We start from the raw sequence: 5,921 nt of genomic DNA, 5'->3' as shown, positions 1-5,921 counted from the left end.
GTTGTTTATATCAGTGCAATAAAAATCTGTTTTCTATTGCAACAGGATGCAATTGGAGAAACTGGTTGTCTTATAAAAGCTTTGACTGGAAGGATATGCTTCCATTTAAGGAGTCAAGCTCAACTTGCAGAACCGAGAAAAGCCCCTTGGGCAAACTGGTCTCACACCCTTGTCTATACAGTCCCCATACAGGATTCCTAACCTGTGGTGAGTAAAGAATGTCACTTTCCAGCAGGCCCAGGAACCACATGCTCCTGGGACCTGAAGGAAAGAGGAGTTTACTCAACTTGCAGATATTTGAGGATACAAACCCATGGCTGGGCTTGGCTTTAAAAGGTCTTATCTGAGATTCCTGGTAGAACAGAGTAATCTAAAAGGCATATGTAGAAATAATTATTCTTGCTGCATTTTATGCAAATAATTAGGCCAAGTATAAGACTAAAGTCTGTTTTGCAAACAATGTAGTCCTATTATTATTTGTTTTTTAATTTAATTTAATTTTTTTTTTTTTTTTGAGATGGAGTTTCGCTCTTGTTACCCAGGCTGGAGTGCAATGGCGCAATCTCGGCTCACCGCAACCTCTGCCTCCTGGGTTCAGGCAATTCTCCTGCCTCAGCCTCCTGAGTAGCTGGGATTACAGGCACGCGCCACCATGCCCAGCTAATTTTTTGTATTTTCAGTAGAGACAGGGTTTCACCATGTTGACCAGGGTGGTCTTGATCTCTTGATCTCATGATCCACCCACCTCAGCTTCCCAAAGTGCTGGGATTACAGGCGTGAACCACCGCGCCCGGCCCCATTATTTGTTTTGAATGGAAATGAGGACTAGGTGCTTGCTTTGGCAGCACATATACTAATATTGGAACGATATAGAGAAGATTAGCATGGCCCCTGCACAAGGATGATATGCAAATTCTGAAGCGTTCCATATTAAAAAAATAAAGAAAGAAAATGAGGACTAGAGAGGGTAAAATTATGTTTCAAATATCATCATTAAATTCTAGCCTTATTAGGTGTTTTTAAGTTTTTGCCTACATTTTAGACTAACCCTGCTTGTTCCTGTGAACCAACCAGCAATCGCCGGCTGCAGCCCAGAAAGAACAAAAGGGATGGGTAATGTAAAAATCTGGATCAATATTCTAGTCTGAGCTATTACCCTTCAGATTCTGCCAGGTGATGGGAATAAATAGGATGCCCTGGACATTTCCTTTTTGGGAAAGTAAGACCAAGCAAGGGAGCTAACCAAGCCAAGCCCCATGCATCCAAATCTTGGCAAGCATAACTATAGCCACCAGATATCTGGGTGTGTCACAAGACATCCTTTTCTTTCCCTCAGAGGAAGACTCAATTCCCCAGCTGCACCTTAACATTCGGTTTATGATAAGGAGTACATGCACCTGCCCTAACCCTGAGACACATTTTTGACCCAAACTCAATTCTAAGCTTTGAGTCAAAGCTGTAGGAAAGAAAACTGAATCTGAGGGATCCAGAGAGAGCTGAGGGATCCAGACAATAACAGAAGTTAAAAGGCACAGCATGCCTACTTCCTTCCAGTTAAGCCAACGTTCTCATAAAGATTCCATAAAGGTCATGCTAGTATCCATGGCATAAATGAGGTATAGGGAATTCAAAGGCTACTGACAGCAGGGAAGATAGGGCATATATGGGTAAGAGAAGACACTCCCACTTCCTAGGCCTCCCTATTAACATGGGTGAAAGCCACTTTGACACCCATGGGTGGCACCCTGTCACTGTCGCCAGGACATAGGGATATAAGGATAGAAGAGAGAAAGCACAACACCTCACTTTCTCTCCCTTACAAACCCCGAATATTTGCTAGGAAGAGAAAGGAACCAGGGATGCCTGCTCCCCTTTTTCTAGATGAGTAGCCATTCATTTTTCTATACCCCTTTCAAACGTATCCTGACCCCCTGGGACTCCTTTGAAAAAATGCCTTCTTTTTTCCTTTTTCCTCCTCTGTCCTCTCTTCACTGATAGGTAATTGTGTCTCCATAGTATGGGACACTCCTCTCAGATGCATCCTTCAAACTGGGAAAAGTTAATTTCCTAAACCTTAAACTGGTTGGCTTAGGATTGGGCTTAGGAGAAGGGAAGCCAGAGCCTGACATGCTGGCAAAAGGGTAAAAGTTTGTTTCACCAGCTAGGGTTTTGATCTACCTTTCCCTGTGCAAACCGGTAAAAGGTCTCAGGATTTTTGAGCTGTCCTTACCCCAAACGTTTTTCATTTTGATACATGTTTTCCAATAACGCAGTTTGTCTCTTCTTCCCTTCAGGCAATCAAACTCCAAATGGTCATGTAACCAGAGCCTTGGATGATGGCCCTTTTTGCTGGGGACCCTTAGATAGACCTCTGAGGGAGATTTGACAGAGTTCCCCTGTTAGCAGGAAGCAGAAAAGAGTGGTCTTCATCCCTATCCTTATCTTTATTCTAACAGCAGTTAGGTGTACTTCTTTAGAGGGGGAAATGAGACAGCCAAATGCCTAGGCATACCTGCCCAGGGCTTTGTCTGAGCATGCCCACATATCCACTGGGGAAATGGGGTGGAGCCACTGGCAGTGGGAGGAGCCTGGCCTCCAGTTCCTGTGTGGTGGCCTGGGATTCAATCCCTGAGGTGAGAGGCCTGTTAGTAGGACTCCATCTCACTTTGTTTTTTCTTTTGTCCCCTTTTTGCCCCATGAAATTCTGCTCTACTCACCCTTCAGTATGTCCACATGTCTAAATTTTCCTGACTTGTGACTAGAACCCGGTATTAGCTGAATTAAGGAGCAAAATCCTGCAACAGTATTATCCTGCCTTCCCAATACAATCTACATTTCCAGGTGACCAAATAGAACTAACTGATGAGGAAAAGTTCTTTACAGACATATGCTAGCTAAAAAATGTGATAGGAATTATAGAATTGGGGTGGGAAATCACCACTTTGCAAAAATTAATAAGGGATGAAAGCATTAGATAAAAAGCTTCTGAAGGCTAGGCGCGGTTGCTCATGCTTATAATCCCAGCACTTTGGGAGGCCACGGTGGGTGAATCACGAGGTCAGGAATTCAAGACCAGCCTGTCCAATATGCTGAAACCCCATTTCTACTAAAAAATACAAAAATTTGCTGGTATGGTGATGCTACTTGGGAGGCTGAGGTAGGAGAATTGCTTGAGCCTGGGAGGCAGATGTTGTGGTGAGCTGAGATTGTGCCACTGCACTCTAGCCTGGGCGACAGAGTAAGACTCAGTCTCAAAAAAAAAAAAAATGCTCTGGAGAACTTTACAATAGAGAGATCCACACCCCTGCAACCACTGACCAATGTTAACTACAATCCGAATGGGACAGCCAGACAGCTACGTACCTCTTGAGATGCCCCCTTTATGGGAGGAAAAAAAGAAAAAGAAAAAGAATCCAAATCTAATAAGGCCTTTGGGACTAATTTCTAGTTTATGTGAAATATAGGGGATATAGACTCAAGTTTAAGTGACACTACTTATAAATAAATGGATAAATCCAGAATATGGACTATTTTATAGAACTATTGAACTAGTTTAATCAACAAAGCAATGACATGAAAAAAAGGGTGGGGTAGAGCTGGGAGATACTGTTGTAGATTTTAAAAGACTCAAAAGACATAACCTTCAAATGCAATGTAAGGACCTTGTTCAGATTCTGATTCTAATGAATTAACCATAAAAAATACATTTATTTAAACAGGAAAGTATAAAAATTGTCTAAGTATTTGATGAGACCGAGGAGTTGTTACTTTTGTTAGGTATGTTGCTGGCAGTGTGACTATGAAAGAAAATAATTGTGTATTCAGTATCAAGGGAGAGATAGCATGAAGTCTGAGACTTGCTTTGAAATACTTGAATAGAAAAAGGAGAGGGATAGATGAAGCAAATATGGCAAAATTCTAATAATTGTTGAATGTGAGTGATGGGCATTTAAACAATACTGTTCTAATTTTGTTTATTATAAATTGCTTGTGATAAAAATGGTAGTATGGAGACAGGCAAAATAGAATCTTCTGGAAGACAATTCAATCTGGTCCATGTATATTAATGGAACAAAATAAATGGTAAAAGTTACTGCAAATCAGACTAACTTGCTCATCGTTAGCTGTCAGCTGCCACGATGCCACAAAAGCACATCTGATGTCAGTGATTACACTTCAGACAATGAGATCAGAGTGGAAGGAAGTGCTGCTGGTGGGTGTAATGATTTTTCCTCTCACACATCTCGTTTTTGTTAAACACCTGAGGTGGCACCTCAGCAAATCCAAGCAGAGTGCTGAGTGGTTTTCAGTGTTCTTTCGCATCAAAAACATGCTAATCACACTCTCTTTGCTGATTCACTGGGGAATAATTTTTAACTCTGTAAGTAGATAAAACTTTTGTTTTTAAGATGAAGAATTACAAAAATCAGAGATGGCAAACACAGCCAGCTGTGTGACCACTCTCCTCTCTAGAACCTGGGACAAGTAGACTTCACTAATTGATCACAGCTTTCTTTCCCATTAGATCTGACTTCTCACCATGCTTCTCCAGGTAGCAAATATTCATAATATCTATTTGTCATTCCTACATAAAAAGTATTCAGGTTAATTTATAGATTAAAGAACTTGCTTAGCCATTTTATTTTCATTTCTACAGTAGAACAAACAAAAAGAAAAATACCCTGAATACCAAGGAAGTTAAACAAAATTGAATTTAAGAATAATTTTATGTGGGAATTATTGAAATCTGGAATAATCACTTAGAAAGATTAAGGTATTTTTCTTAAAAAGCCTGTTAAAAGTAGGCAGAATCTTATTGTCTGAAATAATCTAGGACAAGCCACACAGCAGGAGGTGAGTGGCAGGCGAGTAAAGTTTCATCTGTATTTATAGCCCCTCCCCATGGCTCTCGTTACTGCCTGAACTCTGCCTCCTGTCAGATGGCATTAGGTTCTCTTAGGAGCGTGAACCCTATTGTGAACTGTGCATGTGAGGGATCTAGGTTGTGTGCTCCTTATGAGAATCTAATGCCTAATGATCTGTCACTGTCTCATCATCCTCAGGTAGGACTGTCTAGTTGCAAGAAAATAAGCTCAGGGCTCCCACTGATTCTACATAATGGTGAGTTGTATAATTATTTCATTACATATTACAATGTAATAATATTACAATGTAATAATAATAGAAATAAAGTGTACAATAAATACAATGCACTTGTGCATTAGGTTTCAGGTTTCATCTTGAAACTATCCCTCCCCCAACACACATACTGGTCTGTGGAAATACTGTCTTCCACGAAACCAGTCCCTGGTGCCAAAAAGTTTGGGGACTACTGATCTAGGACCAATGGGCTTGACAACTGTCCTTTGGCCTATGTACGGGCTTCTGGCATTTTTGCCTGCCCAGCATCCCTTTCCCTTCATCCCTGTAATAGAATCTTATTTCCTTTGGGGAAATCTGTATGTTTGCATAGGGCTGCCCCTTCCTTTCTACATCGTGGGGCAGACCTAACCAATCAGATTACTTCATTTCTTTGACCACAGAAGTTAATACTAGGATGGGTGCATGACTCAAACTGGGCACATTAAAATTCTATCCTGGCCAGATATTTTGGAAGAGTCTCTTTTTCCACTGAGTGCTAAAAGTGGCTGGCTCTGAGGCTTGGGTTGCTGGTGGCTATAATGCCCTCCATGTGGAGAGAGCCATTGAAACAGAAATGCCAGAGACAATTCCTTAAATTTTTTGAGCCCTGGGTTCTAATTATGCCTGAAGCAAGATTCACTCCTGGATTATTTAAATATGAGCAGCAATAAATTGCCTTATTTTTTCTTTAGTTTATTTATTATTTTATTTTTTGAGACAGTGTCTTGCTCTGTCACCCACGCTAGAGTGCAGTGATACAATCATGGCTCACTGCAGCC

General features: G+C 41.1%; 1 non-coding gene across 1 annotated transcript; it reads left to right on the top strand.

Annotated features, from left to right (window-relative positions):
* Nucleotides 1-829: 829 nt before the first annotated feature.
* On the top strand, nt 830-935 carry LOC135270264 (U6 spliceosomal RNA). The gene has a single exon (XR_010338431.1). It is a non-coding gene; the product is annotated as a U6 spliceosomal RNA (small nuclear RNA).
* Nucleotides 936-5,921: the final 4,986 nt, after the last annotated feature.

The sequence above is a fragment of the Aotus nancymaae genome, unplaced genomic scaffold (genome assembly GCF_030222135.1).
Source record: "Aotus nancymaae isolate 86718 unplaced genomic scaffold, 86718_ANA_hifiasm-v0.15.2.pri h1tg000059l, whole genome shotgun sequence".
Lineage (NCBI taxonomy): Eukaryota > Metazoa > Chordata > Mammalia > Primates > Aotidae > Aotus > Aotus nancymaae.
The sequence above is the reverse complement of the archived record's forward strand: the minus strand, read 5'-3'. Positions and strand labels throughout refer to the sequence as shown.